This window comes from Lytechinus variegatus, chromosome 1 (assembly GCF_018143015.1).
Source record: "Lytechinus variegatus isolate NC3 chromosome 1, Lvar_3.0, whole genome shotgun sequence".
NCBI classification, from domain to species: domain Eukaryota; kingdom Metazoa; phylum Echinodermata; class Echinoidea; order Temnopleuroida; family Toxopneustidae; genus Lytechinus; species Lytechinus variegatus.
Genome location: NC_054740.1, coordinates 12,136,986 through 12,161,526, shown reverse-complemented (window position 1 = coordinate 12,161,526; position 24,541 = coordinate 12,136,986). Strand labels below are relative to the sequence as shown.

Here is a 24,541-nt window from a genome sequence, read left to right as displayed (position 1 = left end):
AACGTTCCTTGGCAAAATCGTCATCAAATGAAAATCACAAGTAATTTTGTGCACGCTGAAGTGTGGGAAGCTTCGCAGATGTGCAAGGTCTAATGTAAACGGTTGCCATGCAATACCCAGAATTCAATATCTAATGGCATAGGCCTATACAGTTTCTTAACATATATTTAGCAACATTCTAATCATTTTATTTGGAGTTTTTCATATTGTTGTTCATCTTCATTTTTTTCAAATTGTCTGGCTTTATGTTAATAGCATATAAAATTTACACATTTGCAGGTATCATTTTCAGATCTAATGAATCAAGAATTACTGTGAAATCAGAAACAATTGTATGTTCTAAATATGAAGGTACCTCATTCTAAGAAGTGTCTCTCTTCCCTCATTGACTTCGCCTTACACATAGGCCAACATGTACGACAGTGCAAACCCATTTCAGAGAAAATCTACTTCAAAGTTTACTGTAATTTTCACACTTTATTCCCAAGCCTTACAAAATACTGTACTTTCAGGCGAATTCAGACGATAAGATGTAATGTACACTAGGGCCAAAATATTTATCTCATTGCCATCCAAACAAACCCACCAGCAACAATTGGACAGCCAGAACTTGCATTTACGTGACATGTATGTATAATGATGAAAGCTACATCTTGGCCTACCTTCACAGTGTGAATGACTATATTGGTATGCAACAAGGAAAAAATTACACCTGAGGGGCTAAGAGTGATTTTGCCCCCGAAATGCTCAAAAGAGCGCTGAAAAATCCCTATTCACTGTTATGTAAAACGTTATCCGACGTTTCAGATTAATAGGTTGTTAAAAAGTAGCTCCCGAAAATTGACAATAATATACAGGCCTATAGGGGAAGGCGGGGTAAGTTGTGACACTTTTTGCATTTAATTTGCATGTTAGAATTGATATGACTAGTACTATTGTAGAAATAAGTACCTTGCCTTTAAATTTGATTCTTGGGAAATGTTTTTCACCTACATATAACTTTCTACCCCCACACTGAAGGTCATCGTGACCTTTGAAAAAACTGCTGTCAAATGGCTCAACTTGCCCCCACATATGGGGTAAGTTGTGCCACCGTCTGGGGTAAGTTGAGCCACAAAAACTATGTACAAAATGTATGGGGGGAGAACCAGCATGTCAATTTTTTGTTTAAAGTCTTTTCACTTGCTAATTCTCTATAAATACTAACATCCTTTAAAAGGAAAAGAGCAGTCATGTAAATTTGCTCCTTTCAGCCTGCATTTCAATCGATTTTTATAGTTTTTTGTTTTTTAAGATACATTACCATAAGAATCACCATGGCTCAACTTGCCCCATGCTGTTTGGCTCAACTTACCCCAGTCCGAACTTAGTGCGATAATTTTGTATCCACACATTTATTATGCATCTATCATATAAAAGACTATGACAAGAATGCAGATCCAAACCTGGACTAACAATGTTGTTATAATGTCTTTACTATATTTACAGACGTGTGTGCGTATAAAGCACTTATATATTTCAGACTCTTTTTTACTTTTTTGGCTGAAATTCATACTTTTCCCTCTAAAAAACAACTTTTTGTTTCAAAGTGGAAAACAATGTGGTGGGGTTAGGGGTTATGCTATGGGTCATCAATACATGACACCACCACGATGTCTGACTCATTCATTATTGGCCTGGGGCTGGTGGCTCAACTTGCCCCTATGCTCAACTTACCCCGCCTACCCCTATGCCTGTAATGCAACAAGCTTATTTAACTGTGCAACATGAAGAGTCATATTTCTACAAGAAGCCACTACTAATATCATTTATTGCTCCAGTTGAATATAACCCCATCCCCCCCAGCAAATTCTTAGTGGATGGGGAGGCAAGGACAAAGGGGAGGGGCATGAATACTATAATTCATATCAGGGTCAAGTTTTTGTCTGGTTTGGTCTGCCTGCCATGATCACTCATGATGGACACAAACATAAAACCACTTGACACATTCCATCCTATCAACAAAATTAAATGAAATACTTCCCTAGTCTAAAAGAACAGGGAGCTTGTTTGAAGAAGTATATCACCATAGCAACTCATTCAGCGAGGCCTTGTGTCTTTGTGATGCAATTCATGGTAAATCAAGACATTTACAAACCCAGGACCCCACTCCCCCATCCCACCCGCTTGTGTGCTCAAGGAGAAACATTTATAGAATATACCAACTTTTTTGATTGATGACGGAGACTGAATATCAGACTATCCCTGGAGATCTTAAGGGGAGTTCACATGTGCAATATAGATCAATGACCTGACAAGGTTGTGACCTCTGAATAGGGTCGAGGTCAAAGGTTGTCTGGATATACACTCCCAGCTGGATCCATAGCCAAATTGATAGGGGAGAGCAAAAACTCAAGAATGTCTTTATGTCTCCGCTGTTCCAACTTACAATTCTGAATTTAATTTATTAATTTTACGCTAGATTTACAGTCAATGCACATCTGAGTGGGAGAAAGTTCATTTTGTATTATTTGGAAATTGATTGCTTCAAATAATGTTTATAAATTGTGGTGAAGTAATGACTCTTTTTCTTTGAAATTAGTACCAGCAAACAGCATTAGACTTCAATTTCTGCATAATACATTCAATTTATATTGATTAGATGCATGCCTCTGAAAGCAGTGATAAGCTGTTCACACTTTTGAATTCAAACCCATTCCCCACAATAAATACCATAAGTACCCTCATTTAAAGATGACCAAATGACTCAAAAAAAGATAAAGAAAAACATTCAAATTTTAGTTAAATTCCTAGTAGGATACATCAATTAATTCAACTCAATAATAATAGATTACAGTTCAGTATAATAATCATACCCTATCTTTGCAATCTTCTGTAAACAGTTGCCCTTAACAGCACAAATGGAAAACCTTATGTGTGTTGGATTTCTTTTGTTATCAGAGATAAAGTCCTTTTGTTCGTTGATATGTGTGAATACAGAGCAAATAAATCTAGGGTCAGTTCTAGATTCATATGAGAAATATGTGAAAAATAGAAACCAATTACAGTTGAACTACAATGAATAGGAATGTATCATCTTACATGCATGTAAAAGGTGACTCAACCTTCAGGAATCCATTTCCAAACTTGACAATTGATGAAATACGGGGGAACTTCAACTTTCACAAGGGCTGGAAAACCTATGAACTATAACTCACAGAATACAACTCAAAAAGACCCCCTCCTTAAATCAATCAATATAAAAAATACTTGTTCCATTCCACTCAAATCAATACCCCCCCCTCCTCTTTTTAAGAATATAGGAATATCCATGTAGTTCCCTTTTTGTCGGAACAATTTATAATGCAGATACATGTGTAAATCATATAGGCCTGCCTAAATTATGTAAAATATTTTATGTTGGGACCCGTTTCAAGAATGTAGGCCCTACATGTAAATTGCTGTTTTCAATGCAAATCCTATTGCTCTTCCATTTATTGTACACTATTCTGTTTTTATGATTTTTTGTTAACTTATTCTTTTGAATCCTGAAAGGCGAAATTAGAAAAAAATGAAAGTTTGACCACATATATTTCAGATTGCTCTGTATGGCAGATGAGCTTCTGACAAAATCAGTCGATATAATTTTCATTTCTGTCCATGTGGGAAAGCGATTCAAAGGTAAATGCAATTTTGGTCCAATGAAATGACCACCAAAGTATCTGTTTGTATAAATAAAACGTATGTGCCAAAGGATTCTGGAAGAAATTGTGCAATTGCTGAGAAATTAGCAAATAAGCACAGGATTTAGGTCAAGTGTCGACACGACATTCAAAGCAATAATAATACACGGTCCCACGTGCACTTATCTGTGTTGGTGATCTTCAGTGTGAACATTATCTGCGCAGATTTCAAGATTTCACAAAGTTCAGTTTATGTAACTGTACCAGATCTAGATCCTCGATGATGTACTGACAATTAAGCATGGTTTTACAGACTTTCTCATGAAATCGGTGTTTACTGCAACTACTGGCATTTGTCTTTAACATCAGATCTACAATATCCTCTTCATTTTATCTGATTTACGACTATGTTCTATCCTTGGCAAAAAAGGTCAGGCCTTGCCTCCCTCATCTCTTCCAAGGAACAAAATAAACTAACATAAAATTTGCAGAAATTATCTTTGTGATCTCATTACTGCCCATGTCCTTTAGAATGAGCTCTCACTCACTATATCTCTACCACACATTACATGTGGGCCTACATTTGATATTTAGTGGATTTTTCTTTACTTGTTTTTGGTTAATGGAGAATGAAACCATTGGAACAAGATAGCTTGTGTGAAAACAGAAAAATCAAAGAAACAGATCAACAAAAGTTTGAGAAAAATAGGACAAATAATGAGAAAGTTATGAGCATTTGAATATTGCGATCACTATTGCTATGGAGATAGCAAATTGGCAATGCGACAAAGATGTGTGATGTCACTGATGAACAACTCTCCCCATTACTTTAGTATATATTTCACTTGAATTGCCTCTTTTATCACATCTATCCATAGATCATGTGTTCTTTCTACATGAGGGCATGTAATACATATTTTTTAAGAATACATAATGGATAAAGAGTTTGTATCATTGTAAGAAAAAGCAAAAAGAGAAATTTTGAGGGTATTTTATAGTCCACCAAAGGGAAAGTTGTTCATCAGTGACATCACACATCCTTGTCGCATTGCCAATGGGAGGATCTCCATAGCATTAGTGATTGCAATATTCAAATGCTCATAACTTTCTCATTATTTGTCCGATTTTTCTCAAACTTTCTTTATTCTTATTCTTTGATTTTTCTGTTTCTACACAAGCCTATTTGTTCCAAAGGTTTCATTCCCCTTTAATGATATCCCTATTCTCACATGCAAATTACTATGAATATTGTGAGAGTAAAGCAATACCGGATAGACCTTGGCATGTTGTTGACTCATAATAATATTCATGATTCATTTCAATCATACCACACCATGATCACACATACCTGACAGGTAACAAAAACATACTGCCCTTGAAAGCAAGCCCCAGTGGCTGTGTTCAAGCAGCCATTTTCACTCCTTCGGATTGCGGTTTTAAAATAACTTGCTTGAACACATCCCATAGTTATACCTGAATCAACAAACAAGGCTTGCTTACAACTATGTCCTGTATTTCAATTTGGGAGGTCTCTATCACCGGGGCAGAGACCTCTTCAATACAGAATGGGAATACTTTCGGTTTGCAGTATTTGTTGGATGAGTAAATACGCATATATGAGCTTTGCTCAGAATCATGTACACACATTTCTTGATAAAAACAGCTTTTGTGAAGGCAAACACACAATTTCTGTTACCCCCCCCCCCGAAAAAAATACTGGGGAGGGGGGGGGGTCAATCACAAATTCCCATTTATGCTACTCATTTATATTCATTCAACAAAGCGTGTATCAATGGTTGAATACAACTATCATTTCAAAAGTCTTGCATTTATCAAGTTTTGAGGAGTTTGGTCCATCATTTACGCTGCAGTAGCAAGAAAAAAAAATTTAAGGCCCGGAAGGCTGTAATTCTAATTCATATTTAATGTGGGCCTATAGGGCCTACATGTAACTGTTAATCAAATGTGTGCTAACTACTATAGACAATGAGAAACTATTAACAAGGGGAAGGTCAACAATTGGTGGGAATTTGTTCACAGTCTAGTTGAATAGTACATCTGGGGTATAGAAATGTAAACACTATTGCATCCTGTATTACAGAGCAGTACACAGAGCAATCACATCACATTGGAACAAACCTTGTTTGACCCCTACTATCTCTTTCCTGCCTATATACAGATAGTCTATGATTCACAGACCCAGGTTACACTAGAAACTTATCAATTCCTAATGAACATTTTTATTCAAGTTTTATTTCCTTCTTTTTTTAATAATGGTGTGTAGGCCATAAACATTAGTCACATTTGTGGTTATGGTCATAAAATAAATTAACAGAATCCACAAATATAACCACTAAAAGAGTTTGCATGCATTAGTTAATTAAAATAAATTATTCTAGTACAGATGTATATAATGATTTACATTCTTTTGGATAGACAGGCCTTTTTCATATGCAATCTATAAATATTTGTGCCCATTTATGATTATTTGTGTTGGCAATTTTCAGCACACTTGGGGCTGACAGTCCAGATTTCATTATAGTTTATGTAAACTGTATCAGGTGGGTGCTTCATAAAGCTGTTCGTAAGATACGAATTACTTTATGCATGACTGGTGATCCTTTCTAGTGCTATCCTTATGTAATTGAATTATGGCCTAAGAACATGTTCCAGTTGTGCGTAAAGTTGTTCGTAACTTTACGACAGCTTTATGAAACACCCACCAGAACTTAATCAAAATCTGTATTTAAGATAGTCTTGTAACAATGAATTGCCCATGATTTTCAACCCTTTCTCTCTTAAAATCACAAAATGTGACCACTTGTAGTTGTTATGCAAATGACTATATTTTCTTAATGATGATCATACTGATACTAGTGAGATGATAATGATATTCTAATAAGTAATACATCATCCATCATTTTTTCCAGTTCAACCTAGAATTTTCCAAGTTCAAACCGGTCTGACCTTGAAGACTAACACCAAGGTCACGGCTGAAAGCCCATATGTCCCCTATACCCTTTTCTTGCCTGCCGCCATTCATGCCATTCAAACACTACATGTGAGACTTGACTCCAAGCATCATGTCTGCGTGCCAGGCGTCAGTCTATCAATTGCAACAACGAAGAAAACAAACACCAACAAAACATTTTCCCTCGTCACCATCATCTCAATTGTAATTTGTGTCTCCTTGTATAATACAATAATAACCTGTTCAGACTAAGAGAATTACATGTACATGCGTCTGTCATGGGCCCATTCATCACACCATGGACTGGGTGGGTGATGACATCTAATATTTATCATCCAGAGATATTTTCTTTTATAACTACTGTATTAACATTAGAATTTATCTTAAACTGCTATGCAATATCAACAAATTATCATAGAGGCCTTCAAAGTCATTATTTTGAGGGCCATATTCCATAGGCCATTTCTACAGTACAAATGGGAATATAAAAAGGGCACCCTCTCCCCCCCAAAAAAAAAAAAATCTCAAAGCCAATGAGAGCGGCATTGAAGCCAGTCAACACTCAACATGACAACAACAGCCATGGCCTTCGAAGGCATTGAATTGATTTTAGCCCTGAAAATAACTATACAAACTTTACACAGATTTATACAAGCTGCATGATTTTTATACAAAGGATTTTCCATTGTCTGAAAGAGGGTACCATTGTAACCAATGTCCAGCAAAGTGTACAATAGAACAATATTGTGAGAGGCACTACACCTGATTACCCTTTCACAACACAAGGAAAGTGAGCAGCTCAATAGTGGACATATATCTCCCATTGAAAGATAAAAATACTTCCTATTGCCACTCTTATATCTGACCTAGTTTCATTTCGTCATTAAACCACAGACACATATATTTTTTTGCATTAAATTAAATTTTTTGTCCCGGTACCTCCCTACTAATATATTCACACACACTGTAGCTTTATGCTTTCGCAGATAAAAAAAAAAAAAAGTCAAATAAAAGCAAACATAAATACGAGAGAAATATGTTTTCTTGTCATCTCAGTTTCCTTGAAATCACATGAAACCTAATGTAAATGTTGCAGACTTCATAACAATAAACATTCATCAGTATCTTCTGAATAGGGATTGTACTTTTTGCTAATTATTATCATCACACTGACAGTATAGAGGCAATCCCAAAAGATCTTCATATAACACAATACCAGCTATCAAATTCATCTTAAATTTCAAGCACTAAGAAATCAGAAAGCTAGTAAAGTGGATAATTTTGTTCATTCAAACCGCGCAAAGCATGCGTTGAAAAAAATCAGAGATCTGTCCTCAAAATAATGTTGATACCCTTGCCGTGCATTATTATACAACCCTAACACAATCAGGAGCATAACGAGTTTTATCTCTTCTGTATTATGCTTTGGTGCATCCAATAATTGCCTACTTCCTTCCACACACACACACTATCTTTGGTCTTATCACAGGAACAAATTTATCAACATTGCCAGATTCCCTTTGAGCCCCGTCTGGTGTAACATTTCCGATGCGACACATCGGGCACAGTGATCAATACAACAACATGCCCAAAAGAATTTATGTACAGTAAAAATAGCTCACATGCCGTAATGATGTCGGTCAGGAGTTATCCATGGCATCATGTATCACATAAGATCCCTTCAAAAAAAAAATGAAATTGAAATCTACGGTCTGTATTAAGCCTAAGGAGCAATGCACTCTCAATCTTTTAGCCAGCACTGCATTCAATGAATTGATGACCAAGAATGCATTTTAAATCAAATGACCCTACAGTACAAAAATAAAAAGTCAATCAGTAGTTTCTTTATTCAGACACTTCATATCTTCAGATTGTAAGCAACAAATGTAATTTTTCGATCTGAGACAAACTAATCTGACTGTGAACGTGTTGTTGCAATGACGGTTTCCAGACACGAGCCGAGATTTACATATAATGGCATTTTATCACTTTTATGCTACACTGCCCCGAATAAGACAAGTTGGGATGTACCTTTTTATTTCTAAGGTAATTTAGGCCTATTACAATATTATTGTTATACTTGAGGCATGGCAGCCTTGATAATGACAGCGTTAAAAAATGACATTGGCGGATTTCAAATTGATGTTGCATTTTATTATGCTTCCAAAGCAATTGAGGGAATGCTGATTGTTAACACACCTTTTGAGGAATCAACAACTGGCAGTTAAATGAAAATAAATAAGGATGCAACCATATTTTGAACCAAACGCGTATAAACATCTCAATTTAAGCCTGGACAGGGACGGTTAGCAGCAGGTACATGGTAAATCACATGCTATTCCAGCCAACAGACAATGAAAGATTTGTAGTGAGGGTCCTGTACATGAGAACTGCCATTGCTCACTGTTGACATAGGGATTCTAATTAAGATTTCCAAGCCATCATCAGACTATGTTTGCCCTGAAAATAACACTTGTCCAGTAAAGTGTAAACTCTGTCTGCAAATACCTATTCAAGCTCACAGTGTTGACAAAATACAAAGGATGAAAATAGCTACAAATTGTAGAAAATGATATTCCATTTAAACACTTTTAAAGGACAAGTCCACCCCCAAAAAAGTTGATTTGAATAAAAAGAGAAAAATCCAACAAGCATAACACTGAAAATTTCATCAAAATCGGATGTGAAATAAGAAAGCTATGACATTTTCAAGTTTTGCTTAATTTCACAAAACAGTTATATGCACAGCCTGGTCAGTATGCAAATAAGGAGACTAATGACGTCATCCACTCACTATTTCTTTTTTATTGTATTAAATAAAATTATATTCTAATTTTCTCCTCATTGACAAGTGAAACAAAGATTAATTCCTCCCTGAACATATGGAATTAGTATTTTTTTATACAATATGGTTCAGTCAAGTTGGTCCTCATTGTCAAATCTGTAAAAACATGAAATATTGTATAATTCAAACAATAAAACACAAAAGAAATAGTGAGTGATCGACATTATCAACTGACTCATTTGCACGTCACTGAGTTGTGCATATTACTGTTTTGTGAAAAAAAGCGAAAGTTTAAAATGCCATAACTTTCTTATTTTACATCAAATTTTGATGAAATGTTCAGCCTTATGATAGTTTGATTTTTCTCTATTTATTCAAATCAACATTTTTTTCTTGGGGTCGACTTGACCTTTAACTAATCTAGACTACCCCCATCTACTCCCCCCCCTCTCTCTCTTCAACCCAACTCCCTCACCTTTACTTGACTTTCACTGCCCACCAACCCTTCTCTCTTTCTATCTCTCTCTACATTTCCCCTGACCTAAATAATTGGTCTGAATGGCCGACTGCCGTGACACATTGACCTTTATATGATCATGAACCTGATTTCTTTTTCCTTCCTATTTTTTTTACCATTCCTCCATGATACAGAACAATTCAAATCTTATACTCCACAAAATTTATTGGATTTTCACATGGACCTGCATGAGTAAAAACAAAACCTGTTAAAATGCATTGGTTAACAATGATTTTTAACAATCTTAGCTGTAAGGTAATCACCTGTGTCTCTAATATGTATGAAAATGAGTCCCTGAAAAAATGCACCCAAAAATTATCATTTATTGCTTTAAGAAGTAAAAAAAATAAAGTGACAGAAACACCATCCAAATGTTAACAACATTAAAGACAACACTTTTACAGAAATCAAAGTTCAGTATTTTTTTTTTACATTAGACCTTTGTAAATGATAACCAATGTCTTTAATGCACTGCAGTTCACTGTAATTTCAAGCCAACTGTTTACATGGGGAGGGGGTAAGGAGTCACAATTGGTCCTTTAGAACAGGTATTCCTCCGGACAATATATCCATGCCCCCTAATATACCACTCCAAAGGTACACAGATTACATAACAGAAGCCCCCTCCATAGTTCTTTGCCTTTATTCACACCATACCTGGGTACAATACAGGTGATTTGCTAATACTGGGTGATGCATTTTGGCAGGAATTTGAGGTGAAAATCTATTGACGGCTCATTTGGCTTATAACAGAACCTTTCGACCTTTCCGTCAATAGGGGTTTAGTGAAAGACATGTAATCAGATATGTACAGACTATTGACTGGCTGGACATTGATTCTAGTTATACACTAAAAAGCAGACAGGCCTATACATCTGTAGTGTATGGGCAATTGGATCAATGGTTGTTAGTAGATTTGAATACATGATAGAACAAGCAAGCCTTGTTCTGGTAGTGTGGAGTCAATTATATTGGTTTAATTGTTCAGACAAATTGGTTATGCATATCAAATAAAAGCCTATCTGATAATATGTCTAGAAACCAATTCATAGCTTGTGTGTGAAAATATGAAACTCAAAGGATACAATTAGTGAAAGATTTTTTGGTTTAAAAAATAAAGACAATGACCTCAATGGCTGTAATGATTGTATTCTATTGTCCATGTTAATCAGACCCAGCTTTTATGTATCGTTGTGAATCCACCATCTAATTTCATAAAGACAAACATGCACGCACCCACCCACCCCTTCAAAAAAAAATAAAAATAAAAATGTGAACACACACACACATGCAGAGATAAACAAAAAACAATTTCCGGAAATGAACTTCCTCTCAAATTTCAAGAAAAGAATCAGATTAAAGCAATAACAGCATCTTGACAAATCATAAGGAAATGACTTCTAATGCCCCCCCCCCCCCCTCATTGAAAAACTTCTTGAATATCAGATATACAGTATAAGAAAAAAGTGTTTGGTTGATGGATTACAACATACATGTATATGTAGATGATATTGTCAATAAAGAGTGTTTGTCTCATATTGTTTAAATTGAAGAGTAAACTAATGAATCAGTGGTAAAAAGTAGGTTTTCAGGTAAATTGCTAATTCGTCCATTGCAAACTCGTCAACTCATCACATGGTCTACCTTCATTTAGTCTTATGCCATTCCATCCATCAACAATTTGTCTAACAACCTTTTGGTCCAATAGTCACTTCGTCTAATCACCAGATTGTCTATTAACATCTTGTCTCATAACCAGTTGGTCTAATTCTCTTTCCATTTCATCCATTTTGCCCAATTAACACTGATTCAAATTAGACCAAATGTTATGGACTAAATGGCTATTGGACCAACTGGTTAATAGACAAAATAGTGAGTGGATGACGAAATGGCAATTAGACCATGTGGATAGTGGACGAACTGATGGTAGACCAAATGATAATAGACGAGTTGGTAATTGGACGAATTGGCATTAGACCAATTGGAAATACACCGGGTTTCATAGCACATGTGCCATTTTGGCATCCAAGGGCAACCATGGTCTCTAAACCTAATACGTATTCAAAGACGATCCACAAAATTAATACTAATCTGGGTTAAGTAGGAATAGACAACAAAACAAAAAGAATTGATTAAAATATTTAAAAAATATATATATACTAACCTTTGAGAGCCCCGGATAGAAGTTTCTTCGGGAGGTTCACTGGAGGAATTCAAACTCCTATCGTTGCTTTCTTGTGCCTGTAAGCAAAACAATAATTAAAAAAAAGTGAAAACATGTTGTAATCACTAATCAGGAGAAAAGCATAAATTTTGTAAAAACATTAAGAATTGTTCACCTGCCTTGCTTGAACCAGTACTATAACCAAGTCCTAGGCCCCGTCTTACAAAGAGTTGCGATTGATCCAATCAAACTCGAGTATATGGAAATCCATTAATATCATATTTTTTTCTTTAGGAAATTTGCTCAATGTCCATTGAAAACAAAGAGAAGCATACAGAATTGTCAAGAAAACAGTGAATGTAGGAATATATACATCATTTCTAAAAAATACTTTTAAAAAAACATGTATTTTAGATGTTAACATTGCTGGCTTTCCATAGTTACGATTGATCAGTTTCAGATCAATTGTAACTCTTTGTAAGACTGGGCCAGGCCTCTCTTCAAGTATTTTCTACATGTATCCAATGTATAAAAAAATATCTCTCTCGTTATTTTTTATTCAATAATGTTATTCAAAACAATGTTAGCTACATGTATATGTAAGTTTGAAAGAAACGCCTCTACTTGTAACAAATTGCATGTATGTGCAATTTCTTTCTTTGGGGGTTTTCTATTCTATGATGAACTTGGTCAGCAAACAGGCATGTGACATTCAGGAAAACAAAACCATAGAGTTCAATAACAGGATATATAAAACTAGGTCTACATAGCATATCTCTTGCAAAAATAAAACATACATGATCTATGTTTAACTACATGTATGCTTCATTCAACTCATGGAAGCTGGACATCAATCACAAACCACGTCCTATGTCGCGGTAAAGTTTATAAAGCACCACTGCTTTTTGCCTCTCGATATGACGCATTATACTAAACATAAATGAAGTAACACCCCCCCCCCCCCCGTAAACAATACAATATATTCTTAACAAAACATGTTTCAGCAAAATCATTTTTTGCAGGAATGCTTCTTCCTTCGTTGACTAAATTTCGCTTAAAAATTTTATTATCTATCGACTATTAGCCATGTATGAATAAGACAGGCCTACATGTATAAAGGCAAACATTTCACTTTTCAAAATTCACTTGGGGAGTTTGTGACACAAAAATTCAATGTTTCTGGTTCTAATATCTACTATTGTTAATATCAACGATTTCTTGACCCCATTACATGTTTCATGACACTTTTCATATTTCTTAATACAGTTCAGTGAACTTTTTTCTCAAATTGTCTTTTTTCTTACATTTCTATATAATTGACACATCCATGAAGAAAAAAAGTTTTTAAAAAATATTTACAGCAAAATGTGTCATCACATACACAAAAAAAACATTACAATGGTTGAGAGAGCACATGTCATATCATAACTGATGCAAAAAAGTTTGTATGACTTATTGATTTTTTTTTGGGGGGGGGATTACTCCTGTGACTTTCGAAGAGTGATGATTGTTCCTATCCAGCTATCTTGGTATTTTGAAGAAAAAAAAGTAGTTACTTTTTTGTTAACTTCATATGAATTACTATGTGTATTGGGGTACAAATAGCAATTGTAAAATACATCCAAGAAATAAGCAAAATCACAATCAAAAGATACTAGAATAAAAGAAGGAATATTGTGAACCTGAATATCATAAATCAGCAATGGTGATTATTAAATTAATATATAAATGTCCACCACCCCCCTCCTCCCTCCCCCCTGAGAAAATCAATTCAAAATAGTGTGTTACTAGGGTATAAATTTGATTCACCATGGCATAAATGGATGCATATGAAATTGAAAATACATGTCATGGATGTATGTGCACAGCAATACCATATGATCATGGTACATTGTGTAATCGAGTGAGTGCCCCTAACCCCCCCCCCCCTCCCCAAACCTACCACCACCTCAGAACATCGCAATGCTCTTGCTCATGACACCATCCCTCCTTTGCTGCTTTTTGTCAAAAGCCATAAGGATATCATAAGAACTATGACTGGGATTTGGGATACACCCCCCCCCCCCTATCTGTTTGAGAAAGGTACCAGAACAAACTATTATTCAAGTATGTTGGCAAGCCAGTGGGTAGCGAATCTAAATGTTTCAATTATACAATGATTGTACAAGTGGTTTTGTCAAGTTAAAGAACTTTAATCAAATAAATTAGGCAGCAGCAAATCAAGGGGTACCAAAGTCGGGGGGGGGGGGGGTGGTAAAAATTAAAAGAAAGTTCAATGAAAAACCAAGGTAGCAAAGGGTATATGAAGGTTCACAATTGGCATAGGGGCATTATTTCAGCACTTGACTTGCCCTGGGCGCCAACTTTGCTAGATACGCCACAAGCCACTTGAAGTGAAAGAAGACCTGTGACATAATGGTTGGGTAATAATATGTTTAGGCCTGCTTCAGGTAGCTCACATCTAAGTGACCATGTGACACCATTATACCAACATCCGTTTTGTTTGTCACCACATACTGCCCTCACACACATACACACATGCCCACAACAAAAGCACAATTATGACAGTATACACCCATGCTCAATAACACATTCATCACAAATTGTTCTGTGATAGTTTGATATAGATAACCCCTACTTAAAAATAATAATAAAAGCTTAATTATAGAGCTATATTATCTATAATCTTACAAGAATTAATGATTTCACATGCAGGCAAGTCTAGGGCACTTCTTTTCACCTTGCCTCTCTTGACACGGGATGAGTTTATTATGTATTGCCTGTGATAATCACTATAATAAAGTATGTCATTATAAATATCAGCAAGGGTTCTTTCCCCGTCAAGTGGTGTTTCTTGTTTACTCCCTTCCCCTTACGTCCCTGCGAGTGGGTTGTTTAGGTTCCTGCCAATGATTTCTAGGTAATAACGAGGCAGACAAGGTGCTAGGCTGGCTATATCTGGTTAATTCCGATTATAAATCCAGTCATAGGGTCCGGGATTGTGGTTATTCCGTTCAAAAAGGCAAGGAGGGGCGCAGATCCAGTAAAAGGACGGCATGGTAGCAGAAGACGCAAGAGTGTGCATGTGCATGTTTGAAGATAGCTGCTTGCTTGCTTGCTTTGATCTCATTCAAACGAATAAATGGATAGATGACTGATCCGTGCATACACAGCCACCGCATGAAGGTATGCAATCCCGCGCTCGATATATTTTTCTATTCGCCCCTATTTCACGCACACAAACACATGCCAGCTTTGGTTCCATCAAGAGTGTAGACACATTAAAAAATCCTGAAGAGAATGAAACGGACAGTGCCTGCGCTGCCTGCATGCACACACTTGCAGTTCAGGGTTTTTTCCCTATTTCTTTTTTATCACCCCCTCTGATTCTGTGGCTGGGGTTGGCTGGTGGATACACAAATCCACACACACACACAGACCACATGGAGGCTTGTGTACTGCATGGCAAGGACGACAGTAAGATAAGGTTCCCTAATGGTCCGCTTCAAGTTACACACACAGCCCCATATGCAAATAATATGGCAGCCATACATGTAAAATACACATTCTCTCATACACACACTGAGAGATTTATCACCAAGTGTCTCTATATTCAATGACACACACAGACACCCCCACACAACTGGATTCAAGTAAGTGGGCTATTACCACTATTCATAGAGGGGAAGTATTTCTTTTTCTTTGATACAGAAGTCATCCTGCTAATTTGACAAACCCTTGTACTTTTTTGTAGCTTTTATCTGGACACCATATTATTAGTAAACATTCCCCAGAACTGTGATCTGTTATCTTTACTTAGGCCTATATTGCATGATGACATGAATCTAAACATCCTTGTTATCATTTGGTTTGTCCAACAAATGATATTGAAATTACAGAAAACCCTACAAAAGTACAAAACATTGAACTGGAGTATGCAAACAATTAGGGACAGTTTTCTCGTAATCAAATACCTTGTTTACATACACCAGCCTGTCCATAAAAAAGCTGAAAATGTCACAGCTATTTTGCTCGTGCAATCCTTCAATAGCTTACACATAAATGTGGACTAGTGAATTTACCATTATTTTGCATCCCCAAGTTTATCTGCACTGCTATTCCTTGCGAATTAGAAAAAAAGTACTTATGTATGAATGAGGGCCAGACTTTACCATAATTTAGTGTCCTAGTTTTTTATCTATGCAGCTATTTCATGCAGAAACAAAAATGTGTAGGCCTACTCGCAATCAATCTATGAGGCCGTTCTCATTACGCTTTCTAAAACTAGTTTACTGGAAGCCGATTCAGGAAACCAGTTTGGGAGATCACTTTGCTAGCTTTCCCACTTGATCACACGAAAGTGGTTTCAAAATCACTTCACGTAAAGCGCTCTTGTTGCTATGGAAACGCTCTCAGTGGGGTGACATGTTCCACGCGAAATTCGAAACCGCAGCATGGTCATTCTACACCTGTCGTGTGGAGAAGCGCGCTCAAAACGTGCGAAGATCGCTACCTGAAGAATGGCTGTGTCCTCACTTACGCTAAAACCAGTTTAACAAGGCAAAGCGATCTTGAAAACTCTTGAAAACTACATCGCGAGGTGGTTTTCCAAACTGGTTTGGAAGATCGCTTCCAAGACCGCTTCGACCGTTCTTACTACACGTTAAACTAGTTTCCACTAAACTAGTTTCCAGTAAACTAGTTTTAGGAGCATAGTGAGAACAGCCTCTTAGACATAGATAAATGACACCCTGCTTTGGAAAGGTGATGTGTATTAGCCATCTAGATTACGCAATACTTTCCAAATCCTGTTCACATACGCCTCAGTCAAAATTTCAGTTTTGCAATAGGAAGTTTTAGAATGTAGTGAACGAGAACGGTGAACCAGACGACTGATCATATGTGCCCACAGTCATCTGTTCATGTTCGATACAGATACAAATATTTTAAATTTCACTTGACTTATATGGGTACACACATCCACATCAAAACAGCATGATAGAAGAGGGTATGACACACCAGACTTTCATTTTTCAGGAGTGTGATCGCGCTGGCGCGCGTAAGCACTCCTAAAAAAAAAATTATATCGTGCTCCTTATTTAAAAAAAAAAGTTTGATAAGATTTTACATCTTTATATTCAGGAAATAGGCAAATATTTTCCATAATTCATTGAAATTATTTTGATTTAGTTGGAAACTACTGAAAAATGAAGAGCATTCACCTCTTTCTTGACTCTGATTTATGGTGTAAAACACAGTAAATATTGTAGTCCCATATGTAGGTTTTCATGGTGTTGACCAAGTGTAGAACGATCAATAACAATCAAACGATCGTTTTCAGTAACAAAAAAATACAAATGTTGCAACACCAAGGAAATCTACATGTGGGACTACAATATTTACCGAGTTTAAAACCATAAATCAGAGTCAAGAAAGAGGTGAATATTCTTCATTTTTTCAGTAGTTTCCAACTAAATCAAAATAATTTCAAGGAATTATGGAAAATAGATGACCATTTCATGGATTGGTTCCCAATTCTGATAGTCATTAGGTGGTTTCAAACCGCCTCGATCACAAGAATCCCTGTTAAATTACGAGAACTTTTTAAGGCTACAAAATACCCGTTAATTATTCCTGCATTCACACCGCCCCGAAACACATCCTTCGGGATAAGTTCTCGAAGTTACGAGCATGCGCAGTATGGTCTGATAAGCAGGAAAGGCGCGAGATTCAAAATCACTAGCCCAGCAGCCACCCACGCCGCCGCGCCCAACGACACGCTGGGCTAAAAGTTCCCGTAATTTGCTTTCACATCGCCAAAATACCTGTGACCTTGGAAAAATCCCAACGAAAGTTCTCGTAATTTCGCCAAGTACCTACTATTTAGCAGGTATTTTCTTTCGGGGAAATTACGCGTAGTTTGCTTTCACATTACCAAAATACCTGATATTTTCTGATCGGGGTAAATTTCCCGATCAGAGAATACCTGGAACTAGCGAACTTCGAGGCGGTCTGAAACCACCTTCTGAGGGTGAGGAAGTGACATATGTGCAATGCCTTAAAATGATGTCCTCTCGTCTACATCGATACACGATTCTAAAACTGCTTGATATTTTGAGGTGTAGGCCTACATGAACAGTTTGGAAAGTCCATATAAACATGTATTGATATTACTGTAATATCACCCCAATTCTGCTCAAAGAATATTCAGGAATTTTGATTCTACAATCATCGGGCTATGCTGTGATTTGTTAAAAACCTGATGATATAGAATAAATAGGATTGTTCAGTAAATATTACAGGCTTTATCAATTACCTTATTATGAGGTATGCAAAAAAAGCTAGCCCTTGGAATAAAATAGCTACAATTGATTCAGTAATATCCCCAAGACTATAAAGAAAATGACCCTCTGAAATAAATCATTCATTCCTATCCTTACTGAAATCTATTTTTACAAAGTTGTGCAGATAACATCGCCTAATTGGTGCAATCAAAATAAAGTTGAACGATTGTGTTTAATTGTTGACAGAAATATGAGGAAATATATTAATCCTTATCATGAAATGGCTAATAAAGGAAGGGAGGATAATCATAAAAACCACAAAATAAATACTTGAAACAATGGGCAGGATATGCCAGTAACATGAGAACCAACTGACCTTGAAGCATGAATATTGAAATATATGGCAATTTAAGGGGAAGTTCACCCAGACAAAAAGTTTATTGTAAAAATAGCAGAATAGCTATCCAAGTGTTGTTGAAAAGTGACTTATGATTGCGGAAAAAGAGAGTCTTGCATGTAATCTTCAACGTTGACCTGAAAATGACCTTTGACTTTACCATGTGACATCAGACTGCAGCAGAACATGCAGGTCCCCCAAGTCCATCTACCATCCAAGTTTGGTTGAAAAGTGACTTAAGTTGTGGAGTTAGGTGTCATAAGAGAGTCTTGCATGTAAACTTTAACGTTGACCTGAAAACGACCTTTGACCTTATCATGTGACCTCCAACTGCAGCATAACATGCTGGTCCCTCAAGTCCATCTACCAACCAAGTTTAGTTGAAAAGTGACTTGCGGTTGCGAGTTAGGTGTCATAAGAGAGTCTTGCATGTAAACTGTAGCGTTGACCTGAAAACGACCTTTGACCTTGCCAAGTCCATCTACCATCCAAGTGGGGTTGAAAAGTGACTAACAGATGTGGAGTTATGTGTCATTAGGATTGTGACAGACGAACGTTTGGATCCAACAATGAAACTATTGTTACCATGGCAACAATGTCTCCGCCCACAGCAAAATCAATAGGCGGCTTTGCTTTACCATTATGGATCTTCATGCCACATTCAAAGATGATCGGAGAAGAAATGCAGCTGGTAGAGCGCTCACAAGGACAACTCTGCTTACTTTCACAAAAACTCTTGTTACCATGGCAACCATGACTCCGATTGATTTGTGTCAACTTCATGAAGGGTAAACAAATAGTAAATAGTATTGAATTCTCTCCAGTTTTGTTGTCTTTCGCAGAATTTCTAAAGCAGATCAAGATTTTTTCTGACTATGCAATGAGTGATTTCAGAAACATAGAGCTCCTCGTAAAAAGTGAAGAAAATGTTTCACCTTTTGTGAGAGACAAAATATTTTATAAACTGTGTTATTACCTATGAATAACATTAGGATAATATGATTTTTTTTTGCGAAGGTTGGGATTATTGGGGAAAAAATGAATATTTAAAAAAAACTTACAGATTTGCCATAAACATTATTTGTTTGGTTTTGCAAGAAAATTGTTAAATTTTTTATGCTCTATTCAACTTTTGTGTTCCCCTTTTATGTTTAATACTCATAAACTCAATACACTGTGAATATGTTACCAGCCTAAAGGCCCCAATAAACTTAGCTCTTTATACGAAAAATTTGAAAATAATTTAGCAAGACGGAACACATAAGAACAAAGTGTCTCTATGCACATATGGTGGTCTGGAATGTTTCCATCAATACTTGTATGAATATACAACCTCATCGGGGAGAAATGACATCACAATCAAGTATTATTTGTGCAAATTGCGGTGAATCTTGGGGAAACGTGGCCTGAAATGCGACGCTGATCTCACTTGTCAAAACCCATTCCACCTCGCATCTCCTTACTTCCTCCAAGCCTTGATTTTATACAACAGGGATAGTCTGCGAGATCAGACACTTTTACGACTGACATCCTCATCTAGGTTCAAACCCTGGGCCACTTGAACGTGTGCGATACTCAGGTAATACAATAGAGCTAGATCGATGACGTATTCTGACTATTGCGCAAGCCAAAGATCATGTGACTCCCAAAAGCCAACCTCAGTCTGCATTGTGTTTACACATGAGAGGGCGTCTTCATGCCACCTGGAAGGCGACCTCAAACCACCTTGGACCAAAATTGTGGTGACTTCAAGGTGGCATCAGTCCACTTGTATGTTTACACATATGTTCAAGGTGGGGTGAGGCTGGCCTTCACCTTCACTCGTATGTGGAAATGGGGTCTTAGTATGGACTAAGTCCGACCTAAGCACTCGCATTGAAATTAACAGATGAAATGAACAGGGTTGCATGGCATGGTTGTACCAGAATTTGTTAAATCAATGACAGTTACAAGCTTTAGTTATAAGCTACTAAAATCACACACACTGACTGGACGAGAGCAACTTTCTCAGAGGATTCAATCATTCAAGCATATTTATTGAAAACAAGTTTCAAGAAACAGGACTGGACTTCACAAGACAATCTGGTGGAGATCAATTCTAAGATGGCGGGGGGGGCTCCATATGCTATTTTTTTTGTCTGTGGCCGATATTTATTCACCCTATTTCCTGCTGTGTTAATTTGTCATTCTGATGCTACAAATATCAATAAATAAAAGGAAGAGAAATTCTTGAGATGGCAGACTCACAAAGTATGAATGAGTTAATAACTGTACCCGTACAGAGGACACACTTGCCTTTTTACACTAAAATTATAAACACAGATTTTGTTTTACTTTCACATGAATCAATACACCACATGTAGAAACCAACATTTCGGTGATGGCGTACTGCTAAAAATATATTAAGAAATAGTACCCAAAACCTGTGCCCCCCCCCCCCCCTTAAAAACAAAATCATAAAGTAATGCAACAAAAAGGTAATAATAAATGTGTATTTATGAATGTTGAATACATGATTTCCCCATTATCTAGGTTTGTAAGGGGGAGGGGTGATTCTGAACTTTTTATACATTAACGCAAATCAACCTTTTTTCCAGTGGCTAATGCGTAAAATACTAGAATTCCCCCCACATGGTGGCTCAGTGGTACAGTGCTCACCTCAAGAACTGGAGGTCGTGGGTTTGATCCCCAGCCAATTCATACCAAAGACTTAAAAAATGGAATCTTCTGTCTTCTTGTCAGACACTCAACATTTTAGAATGTATAATGGTACTAATAACATTGTTATGCAGATCCAGCTGAAAAAATCATATAAGAGCTTAAGTGGCTACCCTGAGTAAATAAGAATAATTATCATTATCAACATGAATGTGAGAACCAATGATGGCTAAACTCTCTATCCTTTCTGTTTCAGTACAAATTTGTATCACTGATATAAAGAACAAAAGATTAATTTTGACTACATGTGGAGTTACCTCAAATAGGTTGAGGATCAATAAAAGTGTGAATATCACCTAATATTATCAGTGATATGATATATAACCAGAAATCTTACATTCTAACAGAATTAATAAGTTTGCACTTGTAAAAAAATAAATCATACATTTTTTAATTTCCAGATCTATAGCATTTTGCCATTGTTACACTGAATATACCAGCATGTTTTTTTATGTTTATCACATTGATATTTAATGTAAAAGGCTTGTAATACAAACACAGGAAAGGACGCTGCATCTCTTAATATCTTTTAGTTTACGATACAAGCACTTTTCATCTGATACAATAATGATGCAGAAAAGTTCCCATTTATGTGTTACTTAAAAGCATTTGTTTTTCTAGAGACCCACTCCCCCTCTCCCTCAGCACTAAAGACCACGATGACACCTGAAAACTTAAAGTTAAAGTTTGCCATGTCAAAAAACTTATTATTGAAATAGCAGAAAATGTATTGGTGAAGGTTTAAGGAGGGTCCATTAAAGATTAAAGAAATTATTAAAATTTCAAGTTTTTGATTTGTGATGTCACATTCAAGCAGCTGCCCCATATGTTATGTAATAAAGAAAACATTAATTTGAATTTTTCAATGGTTCAAGATGGCTAAATATTTCCTTCTTTCAGCAGTGGGTGTGAAATAATTTGTCTGTTGATATACTAAAGGTACAATAAAAAAAAAATTCAGTTTCTTGAGAAAATGATATTTTGTTGATTTTTATTTTCAAATTAACGATACATAAGAAACTACTCACATATGGCATCACAAATAAAAAAAATTAAAACTCCCATACCTATTTTAAATCTTTGACAGATTTTCCTCTAACCTTCACCAATACCATTATTTTTTCTGCTATTTTTTTACAACAAATTTTTCATCAAATTAAACCTCCTCTCTACTTACAATGAAGTTTTCAGTTCACTTTTAATTCTTTTTTAGGACGGGGAGTAAGTGAAAAATAACTGGAAATAATATCTTATTCTATTCATAATTATACTCCCTACTAGAACTCAAGTAATTCCAAACTGGTGGAAGCCAGCTACCGAATGAACATCATGTTCATGGTTATATCGGATTCATTTGATGAACTCATACATAATACAGTGCAATTTACTAAAACCATCTATAATTCATAAGTGAGAGAAAAGGGATGGGGTGGATTCTCAACCTTTTTTTTTTCATTTGAAAAAAAATGCAATTTACTGCACAGTCCATAAAGGTGTCACATTAACCTTTTTTTCATGGTCATGATAGTGTTCAAACTGTTCCATAAATATGTCATTTCTAAAGTGATGATTACAGTTTACATCATCTATCAATAGGTGGTTTCAGACCGCCTCGAAGTTCGTCAGTTCCAGGTATTCTCTGATCGGGAAATTTACCCCGATCAGAAAATACCAGGTATTTTGGTAATGTGAAAGCAAACTACGCGTAATATCCCCGAAAGAAAATACCCGCTAAATAGTAGGTACTTGGCGAAATTACGAGAACTTTCGCAGGGATTTTTCCAAGGTCGCAGGTATTTTGGTGATGTGATTTGGCTAACACCAGATAGTCATTTAAACTACACTATAAATCAGTGTTAAACCAACATCAGTTTGATTCTTAATTGGTGTTACTTCAACACTTCCCTGTTGTTTTCTGATATAGATGCAGGGAGGGTGTTTAACCAACACTAGCGTTTTTGCTGTGTGATCACTCTTCCTTACCTCTTCATTGTCACTTTCATCAGACAGCCTCAGGTCATTACTTAAACTGTAAAGCAAGAGAAAAAGAATATAGAAACATGAGATTTATGTAACAGGATAATTGCTAAAACAGTGTACAAAGCAAAAACTGTGTGGTGTTACATCAGTCATTTTACTTTGGTGTTTATTCAGTGTTAGTTCAACACCCATGGGTGTTAATTACCACACCTTTGGTTATTACTCTAACACTCTTTGGTGTAAAGTTCAAACTCTAGGGTGTCATTCTGACATCTCAGGGTTGCATCCCGAGTGATGCCAACTGGTGTCAGTTTGAAAATCCTAGTTTAGAGCAAATAGTTCTGCCCCCCAAAAAAAGTAATAAATAAATCTCAATTTGAACTTTTAAAAGAGGTAAATAATAAGCTCCATAATCTGGTCAGAAAAATTGCCTCAACTTCATTATTATTCAACTTATCAAAGATCAACTAGTGTGAACCTAACAATAGATTTTTACAGATTAGGAATGAGAAATGAAACATGGTAATATAAATAAACATAATAGGATAACAATAATTGAAAACAAATAATGTATTCATGATATCCCCTGCTAGGGTGAAGCGTAAGACCTATATTCTTCCACTAACCACCACAAACAACAATTCACTTATACATTCTCAAAGAGCATAAATTCATTACCCATCACTACAATACAATGCACACAATTGTCATACCATCTGGCACCCTTCTCACTAAACAAAAAAAAATCACTCCAATGGATATGATCAGAAAGAAGCGCAGCTTACAAAAAAGGCGGTATTATCTAATGTTTGCTGTGAGCAAACACGCAGACAAAGAACTGGTACACTTCTTCTCATGTTGATTTAGGAGGAAAAAGTTAGTGGTTACGCCCAAATGAATAGTTCTGTTTTTGGATTTATGAGGAACAACATGTTCTCCTAAACCTAAACATAATTGGAGTCGCACACCTCTACTTGTTTTACATGCCAAGTTGGCTTGCTTTCTGGTTTATATCATGTTACACCTTTTTTCTGAATCATGTTGATGAGAAACCTTCATAGGG

General features: G+C 36.2%; 1 protein-coding gene across 1 annotated transcript in view; it reads right to left on the bottom strand.

Moving 5' to 3' along the window:
* The window catches only part of LOC121430614 (AF4/FMR2 family member 4-like), a 65,421-nt gene extending 41,877 nt beyond the window's left edge, over window positions 1-23,544 (bottom strand). Inside the window, exons 1-2 of the mRNA XM_041627963.1 lie at window positions 23,482-23,544; window positions 12,100-12,176 (exon numbers count right to left, since the gene is read on the bottom strand). The gene's annotated coding sequence lies outside the window, so the exon portion shown is untranslated. The remainder of the gene's footprint in view (window positions 1-12,099; window positions 12,177-23,481) is intronic.
* Between the last annotated feature and the right edge of the window lie 997 nt (window positions 23,545-24,541).